General features: G+C 35.3%; 1 long non-coding RNA gene across 1 annotated transcript in view; it reads left to right on the forward strand.

Moving 5' to 3' along the window:
• LOC121497150 overlaps positions 1-24,439 on the forward strand; it is a 79,863-nt gene that overhangs the window by 47,701 nt on the left and 7,723 nt on the right. The window contains exon 2 of the long non-coding RNA XR_005989413.1: positions 5,398-5,458. This is a non-coding gene — a long non-coding RNA (uncharacterized LOC121497150). The remainder of the gene's footprint in view (positions 1-5,397; positions 5,459-24,439) is intronic.

Below are 24,439 nucleotides of genomic sequence, written 5' to 3' on the forward strand. Positions count from 1 at the left end.
CCTCTTAGTAAATTTCCATCCACTGACCATCTCATTTTGTTTTTTGGCTATAGATTTCTACTTATTATTCTTGTATTTAGAATTGAACTGAGTTCCACTATGAAGTCTCTTTCCCTTAATTATAATAGTTTCTGCATAAAAATGATCTTTACTACTTTGACCACTGTGTGTCTTTGGGTCTTTCTGACAGTATATGTTGAAGGCCAATAGCTGGTGTATTAAGTTAAGAATATGCAGATTATGGGCAGCCTGGGTGGTTCAGCGGTTTAGTGCCAACTTCTGCCCAGGGCGTGGTCCTGGAGACCCAGGATCAAGTCCCATGTTGGGCTCCCTGCATGGAGCCTGCTTCTCCCTCTGTCTGTGTCTCTGCCTCTTTCTCTCTCTCATGAATAAATAAATAAAATCTTAAAAAGAAAGAATATGCAGATTATGACTTGGTGAATAAAGAGGCACAAGACACTCACATGGGGTCAGCAAGCAGGTAGCTCTGTCAGCATCTGACCTCTCACTTTGAGGAAATGAAAACCCTGGGATCATTTGGATTGAAGGTGTGATTTCAATATAGTCACACAAAGAAAAGTAAAGTCACAAGATTTATTACTTACAGATACTAGAAATGGGGGGAGTGCACAATGAGCCAGGGCGATATGGCAGTCCTCCATCCTAGATCAAGAGGAAGTAGGAGTAGAGAGCAGGGTAGTAAGCAACTATTGCTTGTAAGGTGGTTGGAATGGCAGTCACTAACTTTTCATGGGCTCTATGCTAAGTGGTTATTTTAAAAGGTGCTACCCTGGGACTAGTTTGAGGAAAATAGGTATTAACTCTCCTTTAAATGTTTGGTAAGGAAGAGTTCCAAATATATTTTATGAAGCTAGCATTACCCTGATACCAAAACCAGACTAAGACACCAAACACAAAAAAACCCAAACCTCAAACCAAAACTACAGGCCAATATGACCGATGAACATAGATGCAAAATCTTCCACAAAATATTAGTGTCTCTCATGGATAAATAAATAAAATATTTTATTTATTTTTTAAAATTGTTTATTTATTTATGATAGTCACACACACACACACACACACACACACACACACACACACACAGAGAGGCAGAGACATAGGCAGAGGGAGAAGCAGGCTCCATGCACCAGCAGCCCGACGTGGGATTCGATCCCGGGTCTCCAGGATCGCGCCCTGGGCCAAAGGCAGGCGCTAACCACTGCGCCACCCAGGGATCCCTAAATAAAATGTTTTAAAAAAAGATTTTATAACTGCACATTTTTAAAAAGATTTTATTATTTATTCATGAGAGACACAAAGAGAGAGGCAGAGACATAGGCAGAGGGAGAAGCAGGCTCCTCACAGGGAGCCTGATGAGGGACTCAGTCCCAGAACCCAAGGATCACATCCTGAGCTGAAGGCAGATGCTCAACCGCTCAGCCACCTAGGTGCCCTGCATTTCTATACACTAATAACAAAGTAGCAGAAAGAGAAATTGAGAAAAGAACTCCATTTATTGCACCAAAGAAAATAAAATACCGAGGTTCAACCAAGGAGGTAAAAGACCTGATCTCTGAAAATTGTAAAATTCTGATGAAAGAAAATGAAGATGACACAAACAAATGAAGAGATATTCTGTGCTCATGGATTGGAAGAATTGATATTGTTAAAATGTCCTTATTACCCAAATCAAGCTACAGATTCAGTGCAATCCCTACTAAAATACCAAAAGCATTTTTCTCAAAACTAGAACAAAGAATACTAAAATTTGTGTGGAACCACAAAAACCTCAAATAGCCAAAGCAATCTTGAGAAAGCAAAACAAAGCTGGAGGTATCACAATTCCAGATTTCAAGATATACTACAAAGCTGTAGTGATCAAGACAGTATGGTACTGACACAAAAATAGACACATAGATCAATAGAACAGTATAGAAAGCCCAGAAATAAACCTATGATTATATGGCAAATTAATCAGTGACAAAGGAGGCAAGAATATCCAATGGGGAAAATACAGTCTCTTCAATAAAAAGTGCTGGGAAAACTGGAGCTACATTTCAAAGAATGAAACTGGGCTACTTCACACACCATACACAAAAATAAGATGGATTAAAGACCTACATGTGAGACCTGAAATCATAAAAATCCTAGAAATAGCGCACAGGCAATAATTGCTCTGACATTAGCTGTGCAAACATTTTTTCTAGATATGTCTTCTAAAAGGTGCCCTGGGGAAAGCAAAGTGGGCCCCTGGGTTGGGAAACTTAAGCTCCAGGTGTGAGCAGGGTTGTCATACTGTAAAATGCCTAGGCAGCAACTCAAAATTGCTGTTTTTTCATCACATACTACAAGACGCTTCATTTGTATTCCTCTCTAATCTCCACAAATACTAAGGTTGGGCCTTTGTATTGAGCATTTATTATTTGCCAGTCACAATATCCAGTGTCATTTATTTTTTGATCCAAACAATAGTCAATTGGTAGGTCCTATTGCTGACCTTAGTTTATAGACAATGAAACTGAGGCATAGGGAGGTTAGGTAGCTTTGTCAAATGACCCCCAGCTCAGAAATGGCAGAGCTGGGCCTGGAATGGAGCTCTGGCCTGAGAGGCTGAACCTTTAGCCACTGTACCTTATTATAGGGCTGTTAGAATAGCAATTAGGATGCTCATTCATTTTGAAGGGAATAAAGTATAGACTCATTAATTACAAATAGTGAGGTTGGCTGGATATAAGTTGCCTGAGAAATGCTACAAATTGTTCAGGCCCCAATATTTGCCATTTCAGACATGAGACTAATTATAAAAACTGTTTGCATTACCTTGTAATTAGTTCTGCCTTAAGTAGTATAACTGCACAGTGGGAAGAGTAGGTAGTCTTGCTCAGATGGGAGTTTCCTCAAATAGAAGAACAAAGGAGTCAGGAATCTACTTAAAATCCGAGAGGAAGTTGCTCTGTATTATTTATCAAGGAGTGGAAAAGGTTCCAGGAGTTAGCCTTTTGCTTATCTTGAGATGTAATGACAGCGCTTGGGAATTCCATCAACTTACACATACTTTTACTCTTCATATTTAAAATGTATGCTATTGCAGGCAGGATCTACACTATGTGTCTTTAAGTACTGAATATTAGAACAAATCTTTACCCAAAAATGCTAGAATTGTCATCTAATTTGAAACAGAGTGTTCTGTTGCTCCTTGTTGAAGCATCAATCACCTGGGTGGAAACTTTATAGACCTAGAGGCAAGGCCAGTTTAGTGGTCTGCTTTTTTGATCACTTTTTAATTTGGGGAATAGTATCTTTTTTTGGCTCTTCACATGAGCATGAATGTCCCAAGCTCCCAATGATTTTTAAAACACAAGATACAGCAGCTGAAATGCATTCATTTAATAATAAATACAGGAAACGGTTTGATCTTATAGAGTATGCATTATGCAAATATCTTACACTGAACACTGGTCTTAATAGTGGCAGTGTTTCAGCCACAGCTGATTTTCCAATGTACTTCAAGAGAGTTTTTGCATGTGATTTTAAAATTCCAAGTTATTTCCAGGATAACTCAGTCTCTAAGATTTTTTTTTCTGCTTGCCTTGTTTTAGCTTTCACAGTGTTGCTAAATAGTTCCCCAAGCAAAGCAAGAAAGAGATCTTGAATCATAGACAGAATCAGCAATGGAAGTATCTGTGCTATCTCAATCTCCTAAAAATGAGGAAAAGGAGAAATATTTAGGATGGGCTGAAGGGCAAAGGAGACCATCAAAGGACACCTTGGAGGTAGATAAAGCCAAATAATTGTAGAGGAGGAGTCCATTGAATTTGTTGTCTTTTAGGCATCCCCACAAGCATTTCCTTTTACATATTTGTATCTCATAGGCATTTCAGACTTAACACAGGCAAAACCAAACTCTTGATCTTGACAGGCCCCAAACAGACCATGCCAAGGCCTTCCCCGTATCAGTTTATGATAACTTCCTCCTAGTTGTGCAGCCCAAACGTTAAGTCATTTTTGATTTCTCTCTCTCGCTGTCTGTCTCTCGTTTTGCAGGTTCTACCTTTCATTCATGTATTATTTTTCATCACAGAAATGATCATTTTCTAAATAATTTAATTTATTTCTTTTATTTGCCTTTTACAGTATAGATTCCATGATAGTAGGAGTTTTTTTATCTATTAGTTCACTGATATGACCTCAGCAACTAAAACATTATTTGGAATATAGTAGGTATTTAATAAATAAATGTTGAATGAGTAAATGAAGATATGAATGAATTGTATTGAAATATGACTGTGACCTAATCTCTCCACTATTTAATTCCTGCATGAGGGCCCCAATCAAGAATCGATAACAACCATTTCCAGTTGGGTGTTTATGTATCAGGACATGTCTAAGGTTAAATGTTAGTAGGGGTAGAAGAAAATTGGTTTGTTTTATTTTTTTTTAAAGATTTTATTTATTTATTCATGAGAAACACTGTGAGAGAGACAAAAACATAGGCTGAGGGAGAAGCAGGCTCCCTGCGGGGAGCCTGATGTGGGACTCAATCCCAGAACCCCAGGATCATGACCTGAGCCAAAGGCAGTTGCTCAACCACTGAGCCACCCAGGTGCCCCTGTATGATTTGATAATTTTTCCTGTGTTGTATTACTCCTCTTTTTCTATAATATGGATAACAGATTGATTATGGGACTTTAGAGGTAAAGATTTTATAGGTAAAAACTATTTTTATTTAGGATTTTTAGTCAAATCTCAAACCAAATGAATTCAAAGAAATGCAATGGGAAGGCTTCAGAACTTTTTTTTATCAGGATGCATATAAACAAATCTGTATGTATGTGTTGTGGGCAGTGATGCTGGTACTGCTAGATTGGGGTGAAAAATGTATGTTTCTGAACTTCTGTGATTCATCTCTGACTAGAAAAATAGCACTGTATTTGTCTGCTATATTCTTCTAGTAAGTTTCATAATGGACCTACAGAATCCTTGGTGTAGATGATGCTCCAAGAAGGGGAAGGTGTGAAGAACTTCGGAGGTTCCATTCAATTATGCATTAATAAAAGAGCCATCCTTCCTTCTTTTCCTTGCTCAGTTTATGAAGGTCTCCCTGCCATTTTGCAAATTTCTTTTTGTTTTTAAATTTCTTTATAACAATTTGTGACTTATCTGGATTTTCCATTGACATTTTGCATGTTGAGGTACACAGTGTTTTAAGTCTGGTGATTCTCCTGTGCTGAAACTAAATTTCTAAATTATATCATACATGGGAACTGTAGCCAAGAGTTAAAAATCTGGCAGTTAAAAACTTGAATTCAGTACAGGTTTTCTAATGTTCCTTGGAATCACTCAATATGACCTTTTGTTGGGTGAGTGTCTCACTCTCTGTTTTGTAATTCCTAGGGGTTTCAAAGTTGGAAGGCAGAGAAATACAGAACTGATGATGCAACTTTATTTGGAAAAGGTATCATTTTATTTCTACGTATTTCAGATGTGTGTGTATGTGTATTTTATGACCAATTAAAGCTGTAAATATATAAAGCTGTAAATATATTAAAACTACATATAAATCTGTGCATATTTTTAAAACATCTCTTAGCTTTAAAGCATAAATTATGTCTTTGTGTGTTAGATTTCAGTATGTTTTTTTTTTTATTACCCTACAGGAGATTCCCAACTTGGGAACAAAAGCATTTGCACATGTGTTACCGAAATTTGGTTGAGGGAATAGAAAAGAGAAGAGTTAAAGACAAAGAGCTAAGAGAGAATTTTTTTTGAAAAGGTATTATTGTTTAAGTATTACGTTAGATGCTCCACTCACCTTATTCCCTTTAATATCACAATCCTATGAGGTAGCTGTTTATTCCCCCTATCTGGGTAAGGGAAAATAACTGTTTTTTTCCCCCTTTACTGAATAGGGAAAGTATGTCTGAAATTATGTAGCTGGTCTAAGATTGTGTAGAAATTGTGGCTATACTGGGATCAAAGCTGTCTAGCCTTATATAACTCTGGAGCTCATATTCTTTCAACTTCATCATGCAAAAATGGGAAGCCCAAGCATTTGAATAATAAAAATATTCTTGTTTACTGGCCCAATCGTTGGCTCACCTGCTTCCCTAGCCATTATCTCTACATGGTTTATTGTGAATCGTGGTACCATCTCATAGGCTTTTTCTCTGCCATCTCTGTGGTCGTTTCTTTATTGAGTTTTATCAAGATTTTTTGTTTTTGTTTTTCTGTTAGTTTAACTGAAAAACTTTTTTTTTTCAAGCTATCCTTTTTTAAGTTTTTTTTTTTTTTTCTTTTCCCGTGGAATCTTTTAAGTATAAACAGGATTCCGCATAGAAGCTCTGGCAAAACTCTGGCTAAACAAAGATTTAAGTAAGATTTAATGAAAATACAGAGGGAAACCAGACATAAGTGGTTCTGAGCACTTTCTCAGAAGAATTGGGATAAGCACCAGCATAAAAAGCTGTATCATTTTAAGGATATATCCTCCCTTCAATATTCTCATGGAAATTCACATTGCAAATAACGAAAAATCCAAGGTTATTTCATTTTATGAGGTATAATAAAGAGATGGGGGTTAGGAGCTGAGCACATCACAAGTTAATGTTCCTAAATTTTCTAATCTCATCAACCTAGGCAAGAGAAGGAGCTAGTATAAGGTATGGGTAGGCATAGAAGGTTACACAGTGTTTTAAATTATATTGGTTTATTCAATTTTTATAAAAAATGTGTGAAGGGGGTAGTGCAGTTGGCTTTGCAACAGTAACAACTCCTAAATTTCAGTAGCTTACAACAATAAAGTTTGTCAATTAAATTTTATGGAGGATGTAGAACAGCACATCTCTGATTTCTGTGTTCTCTTCATTCTAAAATCCAGGCTGAAAGGACAGTGTCCTTATGGGCATGTTATTTTAGTAGCAAGAGGTTGGGACAAATATCACATTATATTGGACAAAACATGTCATATGTTCAAGTCCAAAGACAGTGTGTGTGAAAATGTATACTCCTCCCATGGACAGATAGTAACATAATATATCACAGTCAAATTTTATTATTGTGATTGTCCTTCTTATTTTATGGAAGTGGAAACTAAGGCATAGAGAAGTTAGATGAATTGCCCAAGATCACAGTACTGACTGTGATTGAGGCCAATTTGAAAGTCAAGTTTGACCCAAGGTCATTACTTTATGTATTATACCAACAAGAACGGCGTTTTTTTTCATTTATCCATTTACTTTGTTGATGACATTTGCCTTGGGAACAGTTTTCCTCCTAATGACCTACTAGAAAATATATGTACTTAACCCAGTGTCCATTATCCTTCCTTTTCTCCCAATCTTCCAAAGAATGGCTTTAACATAAATCTTGCAATTCAAATGATTTCTGTGTGAGAGATTTTGGTATTTGAAAGTTACAGATGGTCCAGTTTTCAACAAAAATATAAATTAAAAAATAAAATCCATTTTCAAATCTGGAATTGAAATAATTATAGTTTAATAAAAATCCTAAATCCCGTATTTCTTTGTATCAGTTAAAGACATTGTCTATGAAAGAAAGCCAAATGTAATTTATAATGGTGGTTGTGTGGACTTTCACTGATAAGGAATTTTGTGAGCATCTTCAGAAAAGGGAGCATTATTAACTGAAGTGGTGATGTGACCCTTGTTTGTTTCCAACCCAGTCTCCCTGAATTCTCTAAACCTGAAGCTAACAGGGCTGCTAACTTCCCAGAATACTTAGATATCTCCACTTTCTTTTCTCTGGGTCTTGGCTTAGTGTATTGTTCCCTCAGCCTAAAATACTTCCAGCCTGTTCTGCCTTCCCAGTCAACCAGGTCTGATCCTAACAGTCTTTCAGGCTTCATCCTTAAATGATTTGTGCTCTAGAAAGCCTTTTCCCATCTTATCAAATACAAATAGAAATCATAAAAAAATGCTTTGCTTAAACTCTGGTATTCTTTCTTCCCCCCTTGCCCAATACCTTTCCCATAACTGATCTGTGTAACAAATACATTTTTTTTTTTTTACGTAGAAGTAAATTGAACTACTATATTTGCTAAATTGAAGTTTTCATGTGGAGTTGATGCATGCATCTATTTATTCAGCAAATAGTTATCAAATGTCTACATCTATAACGCACAATTAACTTGCTAAAGGTGACTTAACTATAAAGTGATGAATTCAGGATTGAAATCAAGGTGTCTGACTCCAGAGCCAGTAATCTTAACCACTACGTAGATATCAAAAGCTAGAGATTCTTGAATGCTAGATAGCTTCACTGTTGGGCAGATATTAATCTTCTTTCTTTCCCTTAAAAACTCTATAAAGTATTTTTACCAATGCCTTTTTAAGTTCGTATTTTGTCTTGTTTTCAAAATTGGCATTAAAACCATTTTTCCCTATTAATGTAAGATGTTTCCATTAAAAGTAAAATAACATTTTCTGTACGGACTGTTTTGAGTAAAAGTATACTACCCAGAGGGAGATTCACATCCCCAGTTTTGTGGCTTGTGAGCTTACATTTTTTTTTCTGGCCCTCTTTAAGAAAGAAGAAGAAAAAACTACAAACATTTTTTTAATGACATATTTAACATACAAAAAGAAATCATGACAATTTACTTGAACTCGAGGTTCAGATCCTTTTTTTTCCACTAAGCTATCTTAAGGCAATTTACCAGAAACACTCACTTAGAAAAGCTTCCTTATTGACACTTGGCTTCTCCTTTTCACCTGGAATACTTCACAGCTCCTGGCTATGCGTGTGAGGTTTTATTCACTTCACAGTAAATCTACTCTGGTCCTGGCAATTTAAAAATGATGGTCAAAGGGCAGCCTGGGTAGCTTGGCGCCGCCTTCAGCCCAGGGGCCTGATCCTGGAGTCTCGGGATCAAGTCCCACGTCGAGCTCCCTGCATGGAGCCTGCTTCTCCTCTGCCTGTGTCCCTCTCTCTCTCTGTGTCCCTCATGAATAAATAAATAAAATCTTTTTAAAAAATGATGGTCAAATTGCATTGGTTTTAGTCTCAGATGAGTTGTTTGTTTTTAAAGATTTTATTTATTTATTCATGAGAAACACTGTGAGAGAGACAAAAACATAGGCTGAGGGAGGAAAGCAGGCTCCCTGCGGGGAGCCTGATGTGGGACTCAATCCCAGAACCCCAGGATCATGACCTGAGCCAAAGGCAGTTGCTCAACCACTGAGCCACCCAGGTGCCCCTGTATGATTTGATATTTTTCCTGTGTTGTATTACTCCTCTTTTTCTATAATATGGATAACAGATTGATTATGGGACTTTAGAGGTAAAGATTTTATAGGTAAAAACTATTTTTATTTAGGATTTTTAGTCAAATCTCAAACCAAATGAATTCAAGAAATGCAATGGGAAGGCTTCAGGAAATTTTTTTTTTTTTTTATCAGGATGCATATAAACAAATCTGTATGTATGTGTTGTGGGCAGTGATGCTGGTACTGCTAGATTGGGGTGAAAAATGTATGTTCTGAACTTCTGTGATTCATCTCTGACTAGAAAAATAGCACTGTATTTGTCTGCTATATTCTTCTAGTAAGTTTCATAATGGACCTACAGAATCCTTGGTGTAGATGATGCTCCAAGAAGGGGAAGGTGTGAAGAACTTCGGAGGTTCCATTCAATTATGCATTAATAAAAGAGCCATCCTTCCTTCTTTTCCTTGCTCAGTTTATGAAGGTCTCCCTGCCATTTTGCAAATTTCTTTTTGTTTTTAAATTTCTTTATAACAATTTGTGACTTATCTGGATTTTCCATTGACATTTTGCATGTTGAGGTACACAGTGTTTTAAGTCTGGTGATTCTCCTGTGCTGAAACTAAATTTCTAAATTATATCATACATGGAACTGTAGCCAAGAGTTAAAAATCTGGCAGTTAAAAACTTGAATTCAATTACAGGTTTTCTAATGTTCCTTGGAATCACTCAATATGACCTTTTGTTGGGTGAGTGTCTCACTCTCTGTTTTGTAATTCCTAGGGGTTTCAAAGTTGGAAGGCAGAGAAATACAGAACTGATGATGCAACTTTATTTGGAAAAGGTATCATTTTATTTCTACGTATTTCAGATGTGTGTGTATGTGTATTTTATGACCAATTAAAGCTGTAAATATATAAAGCTGTAAATATATTAAAACTACATATAAATTGTGCATATTTTTAAAACATCTCTTAGCTTTAAAGCATAAATTATGTCTTTGTGTGTTAGATATACAGTATGTTTTTTTTTTTATTACCCTACAGGAGATTCCCAACTTGGGAACAAAAGCATTTGCACATGTGTTACCGAAATTTGGTTGAGGGAATAGAAAAGAGAAGAGTTAAAGACAAAGAGCTAAGAGAGAATTTTTTTGAAAAGGTATTATTGTTTAAGTATTACGTTAGATGCTCTCCACTCACCTTATTCCCTTTAATATCACAATCCTATGAGGTAGCTGTAATTTCCCCTTCTGGGTAAGGGAAAATAACTGTTTTTTTTTAACTCCTTTAACTGATAGGGAACGATCACTGTCTGAAATTATGTAGCTGGTCTAAGATTGTGTTAGAAATTGTGGCTATACTGGGATCAAAGCTGTCTAGCCTTATATAACTCTGGAGCTCATATTCTTTCAACTTCATCATGCAAAAATGGGAAGCCCAAGCATTTGAATAATAAAAATATTCTTGTTTACTGGCCCAATCGTTGGCTCACCTGCTTCCCTAGCCATTATCTCTACATGGTTTATTGTGAATCGTGGTACCATCTCATAGCTTTTTCTCTGCCATCTCTGTGGTCGTTTCTTTATTGAGTTTTATCAAGATTTTTTGTTTTTGTTTTTCTGTTAGTTTAACTGAAAAACTTTTTTTTTTTCAAGCTATCCTTTTTTTAAGTTTTTTTTTTTTTTTTCTTTTCCCGTGGAATCTTTTAAGTATAAACAGGATTCCGCATAGAAGCTCTGGCAAAACTCTGGCTAAACAAAGATTTAAGTAAGATTTAATGAAAATACAGAGGGAAAACCAGACATAAGTGGTTCTGAGCACTTTCTCAGAAGAATTGGGATAAGCACCAGCATAAAAAGCTGTATCTTTTAAGGATATATCCTCCCTTCAATATTCTCATGGAAATTCACATTGCAAATAACGAAAAATCCAAGGTTATTTCATTTTATGAGGTATAATAAAGAGATGGGGGTTAGGAGCTGAGCACATCACAAGTTAATGTTCCTAAATTTTCTAATCTCATCAACCTAGGCAAGAGAAGGAGCTAGTATAAGGTATGGGTAGGCATAGAAGGTTACACAGTGTTTTAAATTATATTGGTTTATTCAATTTTTATAAAAAATGTGTGAAGGGGGTAGTGCAGTTGGCTTTGCAACAGTAACAACTCTAAATTTCAGTAGCTTACAACAATAAAGTTTGTCAATTAAATTTTATGGAGGATGTAGAACAGCACATCTCTGATTTCTGTGTTCTCTTCATTCTAAAATCCAGGCTGAAAGGACAGTGTCCTTATGGGCATGTTATTTTAGTAGCAAGAGGTTGGGACAAATATCACATTATATTGGACAAAACATGTCCATATGTTCAAGTCCAAAGACAGTGTGTGTGAAAATGTATACTCCTCCCATGGACAGATAGTAACATAATATATCACAGTCAAATTTTATTATTGTGATTGTCCTTCTTATTTTATGGAAGTGGAAAACTAAGGCATAGAGAAGTTAGATGAATTGCCCAAGATCACAGTACTGACTGTGATTGAGGCCAATTGAAAGTCAGTTTGACCCAAAGGTATTATTTATGTATTATACCAACAAGAACGGCGTTTTTTTCATTTATCCATTTACTTTGTTGATGACATTTGCCTTGGAACAGTTTTCCTCCTAATGACCTACTAGAAAATATATGTACTTAACCAGTGTCCATTATCCTTCCTTTTCTCCCAATCTTCCAAAGAATGGCTTTAACATAAATCTTGCAATTCAAATGATTTCTGTGTGAGAGATTTTGGTATTTGAAAGTTACAGATGGTCCAGTTTTCAACAAAAATATAAATTAAAAAATAAAATCCATTTTCAAATCTGGAATTGAATAATTATAGTTTAATAAAAATCCTAAATCCCGTATTTCTTTGTATCAGTGGTTTTTTTAAAGACATTGTCTATGAAAGAAAGCCAAATGTAATTTATAATGGTGGTTGTGTGGACTTTCACTGATAAGGAATTTTGTGAGCATCTTCAGAAAAGGAGCATTATTAACTGAAGTGGTGATGTGACCCTTGTTTGTTTCCAACCCAGTCTCCCTGAATTCTCTAAACCTGAAGCTAACAGGGCTGCTAACTTCCCAGAATACTTAGATATCTCCACTTTCTTTTCTCTGGGTCTTGGCTTAGTGTTATTGTTCCCTCAGCCTAAAATACTTCCAGCCTGTTCTGCCTTCCCAGTCAACCAGGTCTGATCCTAACAGTCTTTCAGGCTTCATCCTTAAATGATTTTGCTCTAGAAAGCCTTTTCCCATCTTATCAAATACAAATAGAAATATTTACAAAAATGCTTAGCTAAATTGGTATTCTTTCTTCCCCCCTTGCCCAATACCTTTCCATAACTGATCTGTGTAACAAATACATTTTTTTTTTTTTTACGTAGAAGTAAATTGAACTACTATATTTGCTAAATTGAAGTTTTCATGTGGAGTTGATGCATGCCATCTATTTATTCAGCAAATAGTTATCAAATGTCTACATCTATAACGCACAATTAACTGCTAAAGGTGACTTAACTATAAAGTGATGAATTCAGGATTGAAATCAAGGTGTCTGACCCAGAGCCAGTAATCTTAACCACTACGTAGATATCAAAAGCTAGAGATTCTTGAAATGCTAAGATAGCTTCACTGTTGGGCAGATATTAATCTTCTTTCTTTCCCTTAAAAACTCTATAAAGTATTTTTACCAATGCCTTTTTAAGTTCGTATTTTGTCTTGTTTTCAAAATTGGCATTAAAACCATTTTTCCCTATTAATGTAAGATGTTTCCATTAAAAGTAAAATAACATTTTCTGTACGGACTGTTTTGAGTAAAAGTATACTACCCAGAGGGAGATTCACATCCCCAGTTTTGTGGCTTGTGAGCTTACATTTTTTTTTCTGGCCCTCTTTAAGAAAGAAGAAGAAAAAACTACAAACATTTTTTTAATGACATATTTAACATACAAAAAGAAATCATGACAATTTACTTGAACTCGAGGTTCAGATCCTTTTTTTTCCACTAAGCTTTTTCTTAAGGCAATTTACCAGAAACACTCACTTAGAAAACTTCCTTATTGACACTTGGCTTCTCCTTTTCACCTGGAATACTTCACAGCTCCTGGCTATGCGTGTGAGGTTTTATTCACTTCACAGTAAATCTACTCTGGTCCTGGCAATTTAAAAATTGATGGTCAAAGGGCAGCCTGGGTAGCTTGGCGCCGCCTTCAGCCCAGGGGCCTGATCCTGGAGTCTCGGGATCAAGTCCCACGTCGAGCTCCCTGCATGGAGCCTGCTTCTCCTCTGCCTGTGTCCCTCTCTCTCTCTGTGTCCCTCATGAATAAATAAATAAAATCTTTTTAAAAAATGATGGTCAAATTGCATTGGTTTTAGTCTCAGATGAGTTGTTTGTTTTTTAAAGATTTTATTTATTCGTGAGAGACACACAGAGAGAGGAGGAAGAGGTAGACACAGGCAGAGGGAGAAGCAGGACCCCTGCAGAGAGCCACAATATGGGACTCAATCCCAGAACCCCAGGATCATGACCTGAGCCAAAGGCAGTTGCTCAACCACTGAGCCACCCAGGTGCCCCTGTATGATTTGATAATTTTTCCTGTGTTGTATTACTCCTCTTTTTCTATAATATGGATAACAGATTGATTATGGGACTTTAGAGGTAAAGATTTTATAGGTAAAAACTATTTTTATTTAGGATTTTTAGTCAAATCTCAAACCAAATGAATTCAAAGAAATGCAATGGGAAGGCTTCAGAACTTTTTTTTATCAGGATGCATATAAACAAATCTGTATGTATGTGTTGTGGGCAGTGATGCTGGTACTGCTAGATTGGGGTGAAAAATGTATGTTTCTGAACTTCTGTGATTCATCTCTGACTAGAAAAATAGCACTGTATTTGTCTGCTATATTCTTCTAGTAAGTTTCATAATGGACCTACAGAATCCTTGGTGTAGATGATGCTCCAAGAAGGGGAAGGTGTGAAGAACTTCGGAGGTTCCATTCAATTATGCATTAATAAAAGAGCCATCCTTCCTTCTTTTCCTTGCTCAGTTTATGAAGGTCTCCCTGCCATTTTGCAAATTTCTTTTTGTTTTTAAATTTCTTTATAACAATTTGTGACTTATCTGGATTTTCCATTGACATTTTGCATGTTGAGGTACACAGTGTTTTAAGTCTGGTGATTCTCCTGTGCTGAAACTAAATTTCTAAATTATATCATACATGGGAACTGTAGCCAAGAGTTAAAAATCTGGCAGTTAAAAACTTGAATTCAGTACAGGTTTTCTAATGTTCCTTGGAATCACTCAATATGACCTTTTGTTGGGTGAGTGTCTCACTCTCTGTTTTGTAATTCCTAGGGGTTTCAAAGTTGGAAGGCAGAGAAATACAGAACTGATGATGCAACTTTATTTGGAAAAGGTATCATTTTATTTCTACGTATTTCAGATGTGTGTGTATGTGTATTTTATGACCAATTAAAGCTGTAAATATATAAAGCTGTAAATATATTAAAACTACATATAAATCTGTGCATATTTTTAAAACATCTCTTAGCTTTAAAGCATAAATTATGTCTTTGTGTGTTAGATTTCAGTATGTTTTTTTTTTTTATTACCCTACAGGAGATTCCCAACTTGGGAACAAAAGCATTTGCACATGTGTTACCGAAATTTGGTTGAGGGAATAGAAAAGAGAAGAGTTAAAGACAAAGAGCTAAGAGAGAATTTTTTTTGAAAAGGTATTATTGTTTAAGTATTACGTTAGATGCTCCACTCACCTTATTCCCTTTAATATCACAATCCTATGAGGTAGCTGTTTATTCCCCCTATCTGGGTAAGGGAAAATAACTGTTTTTTTCCCCCTTTACTGAATAGGGAAAGTATGTCTGAAATTATGTAGCTGGTCTAAGATTGTGTAGAAATTGTGGCTATACTGGGATCAAAGCTGTCTAGCCTTATATAACTCTGGAGCTCATATTCTTTCAACTTCATCATGCAAAAATGGGAAGCCCAAGCATTTGAATAATAAAAATATTCTTGTTTACTGGCCCAATCGTTGGCTCACCTGCTTCCCTAGCCATTATCTCTACATGGTTTATTGTGAATCGTGGTACCATCTCATAGGCTTTTTCTCTGCCATCTCTGTGGTCGTTTCTTTATTGAGTTTTATCAAGATTTTTTGTTTTTGTTTTTCTGTTAGTTTAACTGAAAAACTTTTTTTTTTCAAGCTATCCTTTTTTAAGTTTTTTTTTTTTTTTTCTTTTCCCGTGGAATCTTTTAAGTATAAACAGGATTCCGCATAGAAGCTCTGGCAAAACTCTGGCTAAACAAAGATTTAAGTAAGATTTAATGAAAATACAGAGGGAAACCAGACATAAGTGGTTCTGAGCACTTTCTCAGAAGAATTGGGATAAGCACCAGCATAAAAAGCTGTATCATTTTAAGGATATATCCTCCCTTCAATATTCTCATGGAAATTCACATTGCAAATAACGAAAAATCCAAGGTTATTTCATTTTATGAGGTATAATAAAGAGATGGGGGTTAGGAGCTGAGCACATCACAAGTTAATGTTCCTAAATTTTCTAATCTCATCAACCTAGGCAAGAGAAGGAGCTAGTATAAGGTATGGGTAGGCATAGAAGGTTACACAGTGTTTTAAATTATATTGGTTTATTCAATTTTTATAAAAAATGTGTGAAGGGGGTAGTGCAGTTGGCTTTGCAACAGTAACAACTCCTAAATTTCAGTAGCTTACAACAATAAAGTTTGTCAATTAAATTTTATGGAGGATGTAGAACAGCACATCTCTGATTTCTGTGTTCTCTTCATTCTAAAATCCAGGCTGAAAGGACAGTGTCCTTATGGGCATGTTATTTTAGTAGCAAGAGGTTGGGACAAATATCACATTATATTGGACAAAACATGTCATATGTTCAAGTCCAAAGACAGTGTGTGTGAAAATGTATACTCCTCCCATGGACAGATAGTAACATAATATATCACAGTCAAATTTTATTATTGTGATTGTCCTTCTTATTTTATGGAAGTGGAAACTAAGGCATAGAGAAGTTAGATGAATTGCCCAAGATCACAGTACTGACTGTGATTGAGGCCAATTTGAAAGTCAAGTTTGACCCAAGGTCATTACTTTATGTATTATACCAACAAGAACGGCGTTTTTTTCATTTATCCATTTACTTTGTTGATGACATTTGCCTTGGGAACAGTTTTCCTCCTAATGACCTACTAGAAAATATATGTACTTAACCCAGTGTCCATTATCCTTCCTTTTCTCCCAATCTTCCAAAGAATGGCTTTAACATAAATCTTGCAATTCAAATGATTTCTGTGTGAGAGATTTTGGTATTTGAAAGTTACAGATGGTCCAGTTTTCAACAAAAATATAAATTAAAAAATAAAATCCATTTTCAAATCTGGAATTGAAATAATTATAGTTTAATAAAAATCCTAAATCCCGTATTTCTTTGTATCAGTTAAAGACATTGTCTATGAAAGAAAGCCAAATGTAATTTATAATGGTGGTTGTGTGGACTTTCACTGATAAGGAATTTTGTGAGCATCTTCAGAAAAGGGAGCATTATTAACTGAAGTGGTGATGTGACCCTTGTTTGTTTCCAACCCAGTCTCCCTGAATTCTCTAAACCTGAAGCTAACAGGGCTGCTAACTTCCCAGAATACTTAGATATCTCCACTTTCTTTTCTCTGGGTCTTGGCTTAGTGTATTGTTCCCTCAGCCTAAAATACTTCCAGCCTGTTCTGCCTTCCCAGTCAACCAGGTCTGATCCTAACAGTCTTTCAGGCTTCATCCTTAAATGATTTGTGCTCTAGAAAGCCTTTTCCCATCTTATCAAATACAAATAGAAATCATAAAAAAATGCTTTGCTTAAACTCTGGTATTCTTTCTTCCCCCCTTGCCCAATACCTTTCCCATAACTGATCTGTGTAACAAATACATTTTTTTTTTTTTACGTAGAAGTAAATTGAACTACTATATTTGCTAAATTGAAGTTTTCATGTGGAGTTGATGCATGCATCTATTTATTCAGCAAATAGTTATCAAATGTCTACATCTATAACGCACAATTAACTTGCTAAAGGTGACTTAACTATAAAGTGATGAATTCAGGATTGAAATCAAGGTGTCTGACTCCAGAGCCAGTAATCTTAACCACTACGTAGATATCAAAAGCTAGAGATTCTTGAATGCTAGATAGCTTCACTGTTGGGCAGATATTAATCTTCTTTCTTTCCCTTAAAAACTCTATAAAGTATTTTTACCAATGCCTTTTTAAGTTCGTATTTTGTCTTGTTTTCAAAATTGGCATTAAAACCATTTTTCCCTATTAATGTAAGATGTTTCCATTAAAAGTAAAATAACATTTTCTGTACGGACTGTTTTGAGTAAAAGTATACTACCCAGAGGGAGATTCACATCCCCAGTTTTGTGGCTTGTGAGCTTACATTTTTTTTTCTGGCCCTCTTTAAGAAAGAAGAAGAAAAAACTACAAACATTTTTTTAATGACATATTTAACATACAAAAAGAAATCATGACAATTTACTTGAACTCGAGGTTCAGATCCTTTTTTTTCCACTAAGCTATCTTAAGGCAATTTACCAGAAACACTCACTTAGAAAAGCTTCCTTATTGACACTTGGCTTCTCCTTTTCACCTGGAATACTTCACAGCTCCTGGCTATGCGTGTGAGGTTTTATTCACTTCACAGTAAATCTACCTCTGGTCCTGGCAATTTAAAAATGATGGTCAAAGGGCAGCCTGGGTAGCTTGGCGCCGCCTTCAGCCCAGGGGCCTGATCCTGGAGTCTCGGGATCAAGTCCCACGTCGAGCTCCCTGCATGGAGCCTGCTTCTCCCTCTGCCTGTGTCCCTCTCTCTCTCTGTGTCCCTCATGAATAAATAAATAAAATCTTTTTAAAAAATGATGGTCAAATTGCATTGGTTTTAGTCTCAGATGAGTTGTTTGTTTTTTAAAGATTTTATTTATTCGTGAGAGACACACAGAGAGAGGAGGAGACACAGGCAGAGGGAGAAGCAGGACCCCTGCAGAGAGCCCAATATGGGACTCAATCCCAGGACCCCTGGAACACACCTGGAGCCAAAGGCAGACACTCAACCACTGAGCCACTTAGGCATCCTTCAGATGAGTTTTTGAGTTAATTTTCTGGACTGCTTGTTATTTTTTTTCCCCAGGAAATGGAGATATTTATTAGGAATTGCCTTTGAGACACAAGCTTCTTTCTAATTAAAAATATTTTTTTCCATAGTATTGGATGAACTATTGTCATTGTAGAAACCATTTGGTATGAATATAGTCTCTTTTTGGAAATATTTATATAGAACATAAAATAATGAAAATCTGTTATTAAATGAATAATGCTGTCACTAAGAGATTTAACTGAAGTTTATGTGGCTCAGACTGTGTTCAGAATATTATGCAGAATCAATCACTTTGATTTGAAAAAGTCTTGTAAATGACTATGCTTTGTTGAAGGATTTAAAGTAATTTTTTTCCTTAAAGCTTTGTTGAAGTATTTGCCTGCAGACAGAAACTGCTGCAAGTTGATCTTTGGTGTAGTATAAAAAACTGGCAGCAGAGGGCCTCATTGCAATGTGCTGGTTTTCTTTCTTTTTTTTTTTTTCAAGAAAGAACATTTTCTTTCCATTGCTTAACATCTCTTCTCTCATTTTGAAACTTGTTTATTTGAAAAAAAAATTTATTTATTTATTTATTTATTTATTTATTTATTTATTTATTTATTTATTTATTTATTTATTTATTTATTGAGGGACACAGAGAGAAAGAGGCAAAGACACAGGCAGAGGAAGAAGCAGGCTCCTTGCAGGGAGCCCGATATGGGACTCGATCTCGGGATTCTGGGATCACGCCCTGAGCCAATGGCAGACACTCAACCACTGAGCCACCCAGACGTCCCAAAAAGATCTTTTAAATACCAATTTTACTATATTGAGAATGGAGGTTTCATTTTAAACTTTAAAAACTATTATCTTTTCTCTCGGTTTCTCTGAAAATGTTGAAGTTTTGACATCTTCCTTCACTTCTTTCCACAACAGTAAGGAATTGTATACTCTCTTGACTTTTCCTTGCAGACTGTTCCTTTCTTTCTTAAGCTCATCCAGTTTTTTGGCAAATTATTATGAGAACACATTCAGGTAAATTATGTTACTTTATTCAGAGGATTAGAAAAATTACATGGCAGCAGTTTATAATATATTATCACACTTACTATATCTTCCAAATGCATTTCAGATAATTGTGCTCAAGTTCTAACAAAGTTACTTCCTATAATTAAAAAAAAAAAGCTGTAGGTTAGAACTATGTCAGATTTTCAAAATGAGTGAGGTTGAGTATGTGTGATCCATTAAATAAAACTGCCTTCCTTATTCTGTGGGCTCATCTTGTGATTAATTTGACTATGATCGGGACAGATAATGGCAGAGAAAATAAAAGGATTGGCAGAGGTGCAGGTTAGTGCACTTGAATGTATAGACACTGGTTTGTGCTTAATCCCAATGAATTCCTTTTTAACACTGTTGTCTAGCAGACTACAAATAGTTTTGATAACTCTGGGTTCTGTAGTCAATATATTTATTTTTGAGGTCTCAACCTGGTTTCTTATAATTATGTACATGGAGATTTTTTTTAATCTTTTCCAACCATTGGAAAAGATACATTTCTAGAATCTTGCTTTATGAAAAAAAGATTCTAATCATCCTTCAAAAAGGACTTGTTTTGAGATGAAAGAGTTTCAGAATAATGATTTATTGTTTATTACCAGCTTTTAGGATCCTTGTGTCTTAAGGTACTTGAATAATTTAACTATTAAGGAATATAAACACTATATAGAAAAGAACCAATATTTTATTAAGATTAAATGAACATGTAACATATTATATAGAAACACATAAACATTATATAGAAACCCATAGAATAAACATATAAACATGATATAGAAATGTTATATAGGAAAGGACCTTCATTTAGATTTTAGATAGGAAACGTTTAAACATTATATAGAAAAAGGCCAGTATTTATTGAGATTAAGCATTTAGTTTGTATATATTTGTTGTGATCCACAAAACAAATGCTAATAATCATGGCTTCCAGTTAGACATTTAGAATATGCCCCACTATTAACTTTCTATGATAAAACATCATATATTCTGTTCATGTTTTCTGATTAAAGCATTATATAACAATAAAACTAGACAAAATTGTTGAAAACAACTAGTTCAGGGCTTTTGAATCAATCAAAGGCATACGACAAGTTGAGAAGCAATTACTACAAAAAAAAAATACTGAATGTCAAATAAGAACAGTAGGAGTCTGGCATTTTTGCCTGAGGCTTCTCCCATCCACACCCACACCCAAGCTGGGTCTGAGCAGAAATGTACAGGGCACTGCAAAATAAGAAAGCCAGCAGCTTTCTCCAAAGGGGGCTCACTGGTTTGGAGCGGAGTGTGGAAAAACTTCTTATTTAATAGTGTTGTGAGTAAAAGTACCGATTTTGGTGACAAATGAAGGAGCAAGACCAATGGTCAAGGTAGCATGAGGTTACAACAGTGGACTAGCAGACTAGGGCTATACTAAGCTTTCCACATATCCACTCAGGAGAGACTGGAGAAGACCCCACATTCCCATATCACTGACTAAGCATGAGACTGTATGCCCACACAGAGCTGATGCCAGAAGGCCTGGTGGGAAGTAAATGTAGAGCATTATTGAAAACTGATTAATTCAATGATAAAACTTTCTTTAGGTTATTTAATTAGGTTTAAAAGGCCATGATAGGATTATATAATTCCTTCTATTTTGGTAAATTCTTTGTAATTTCTAAATATTTGACTTAGGAAATACTAAGAATGGGAATAGTTTTTTAAGCTCTGAATTGTGAATATTTGAAATCTTTCTCCCCACCTACAGAGTAAAACTCTTAATTACCTTTGCTGCTTATTTTAGAGTTAGAGCAATATCAATAGAGAACTTCAGAATATTATAATGGCTAATATTTTTTGAGCACCTATTCTTAGACCAATGCTATGCTACTTTACACATTTTATGCCATTTAATTCTGCAATGTCCTTGTTGTAGATTACTCCCGTTACTTGGTTGGGATATTGGAGCTTAAGTAGAATAAATAATTTTCCTAATACTACAACAGCTAAGGAAGGAGTGGAGACAATCTGATTTCCAAATTCATGTTCTTAAATACTATGCTATATTTTCAGATAATGGTGATATAGCATATTAAATATTTTTCTATGACTATAATAACATAATCTCATAGTAAGCTAGTTAACTTCTGTAGAATTATTGGTACATTAAGCAGGTATATGCTTTATAATTGATCCTTTAAAAACTTTATATTAAGGAAAATGTCAAACAGATACTAAAGTAGATAATATAATAATCCTACATGTATGTATCCATCACGCAGATTTGAACTTCTATAAATGCTTAACTTACTGTTTGCTACCTTAATCTATTACAAAAGGGAACTAATTATAAACTAATTTTTGTAGGGTAAACACTAATCACTTTTAAATTTGCAATTAAAATTTTTAATAATTGATTTTACTAATTATTTAGTGAGTATTTCCTTTTGGAATGGACACACATGTTTTCAAAAGTTGACAACTCAGTGAAAACAACATATGGAGTAGGATGAGTAGGCAGGTGGAAATATTCAGTGAATATTTTGACATAATGGAGTAAACATCCAGAAGGTAACTGAATGGAATTGCAGAATTTGGTTTCTTTAAGACATTGTCTCTGGAGTATATGGGTTCATCAATCACCCATGGTCTGGTTTTGTTTTTATTTTTGTTTTTTTAAAAGACTAAGTTTTAGAGCAGTTTAAGTTCACAACAAAAAAGTTGAGCAGAGAGTACAGACAGTCCCCATATATCCCTTATCCCCACATGCATAGCTTTGCCTACTGTGGACATCCCCTACCAGTGTGGTCCATTTGTTACAATCAGTGAACTCATATTGACACATTAACACCCAAAGTCTATAGTTACATAAGGGTTCATATTTGGTTGTACATTCTTTGCATTTTGACAAATGTGTAATGACATGTATACTCTATAATTGTGTCATACAGAGTAGTTTCACTGCTCTGAAATCTGGGTTAGTCTTTTATTTATAACATTTTCTCTTCTGTCGTATATTTCTAATAATCATGTTAGGCTTTCAGTGACTTTTGGGGTAGATAGCTAACTGACAATCATTTGGAATTACTGGAACCTCTGTCCAGTGGTATACAAAGAGGTGTGTTGGCTTGTGTAACTGGAAGGAATTAGTAATATGATCAAACCTCATTCTTTTAGGCCACCTAGAGAAGTATTTTGTTGCACAGAGCATTTAACTTCTTTATTCCAAACTTTAGGACCCTTGAATAGAATGTGATATTTTAAGCCATATGTTTCTGTAATAGTCTTTGAATTCCAAATGTCAAATCTATTTACAATAATTCTGGCTTATGACAGAAACAATTTTATAGTTCTGTCTGTTCTTTGGCTTTATATTCTGTCCCCTATTTCAGTAGTGAATGTCATTGGTAAAACTTTGATTTATTTCTGGGAAAGTCCTCTTGGCTTTTTCTGCCTGATTTCCTCAAGAGATTGGAAGCTATGCATATCCAGACTGTTTTCATTTTATTTGACAAATTGTTTGCATTAAAAGAATTTAGAATAATTTCAGTTACTAATATCTGACTTGCTTCTCTCCTAGGCATCTGGACTCTGGTTTGCCTAGAAGCTTAGAAACCATACATTTTGATATGTCCATAACTTCTTTACCAGGTTACAGTATTTGGCTATTTAAAATATTATTGTCTTTTGCTGTTCAAGAAAACTCAAATCATTTACTTAGGCCTTCTTCTTTGACATTGTAGATCTGGAGTGGATGAGCCCACTGCTCATCAGAGTATAGTTTCAGACAATATTCCTCTTCTATTCTATAGCACAGGTTGCCATGTATACAATAGAGTTGCAAGGATCCCAAAAATTCTGTTCTGCTAAAGTTATTGCTGCCAGACTGGGTGGATTTTACTCAGTTTTAACATAATTTACAGATTTTCTTTTCTGTAATTGTGAAATTTTTCAGATGATTTCAAATGGAATGTTTTTCATTGTTAAGATTTTATTTATTTATGTGTTTGAGAGAGAGAGAGAAAGAGTGAGAGTGAACAGGGGGAGGTGCAGAGGGGGAGGTGAAGGAAGGAGGAAGAATAGCAGACTCCATGCTGAGTGTGGAGCCCAATGTGGCTTGATCTCATGACCTTGAGACAAACTATATGCCAACAAATTGGACAACACTGAAGAAATGATTAAACTCCCAGAGATATATAAATTATCAAAACCAAAACAAGGAATAAAAAAATTTCAACAGAATAATAACCAGTAAAGACATTGAATCAGTAATAAACAAACTCCTGATAAACAAAAAGTCCAAGACCAGATGGCTTCACGAGCAAATTCTGCCAAACATTTAAAGAAGAGTTAATACCTATTCTTCTCAAAATATTCCAAAAGAAATAGAAAAGGAAGGAAAACTTCCACATTCATTCTGAGGCCAGCATTATCTATCCTGATACCAAAACCAGATAAAGACACCACAAAAAAAAGAGAACTTCAGACTGTTATCTCAGATGAACATAAATGATGCAGAAATCCTCAACAAGATACTAGCAAGCTGAATTCAACAATACATTAAAAAAACTCAGTCATCATGCTCAAATGGAATTTATTTACTCCTGGCATGCAAGGGTGATTTAATGTGATACATCAACAAGAGAAAGGATAAATACCATCTGATCACTTCAATAGATGCAGAAAAGCATTTGATAGGGTACAACATACATTCATGATAAAAAGCCTTAACAAGGTAGGTTTAGAGGGAACATACCTCAACATAATAAAGGGCATATATGAAAAGCCTATAACTAATATCATCTTTAATGGGGAAAAACTGAGAGCTTTTCCTCTATGGTCGGGAACAAGACATGACTGTCCACTCTCTCCACTTTTATTTGGCATAGTACTGGAAGCCATAACCACAGCAGTAAGACAACAAAAGAAATGAATCATCTAGATTAGCAAGCAAGGA

This window comes from Vulpes lagopus, chromosome 8 (genome assembly GCF_018345385.1).
Source record: "Vulpes lagopus strain Blue_001 chromosome 8, ASM1834538v1, whole genome shotgun sequence".
In the NCBI taxonomy this organism is placed as follows: Eukaryota; Metazoa; Chordata; class Mammalia; order Carnivora; family Canidae; genus Vulpes; species Vulpes lagopus.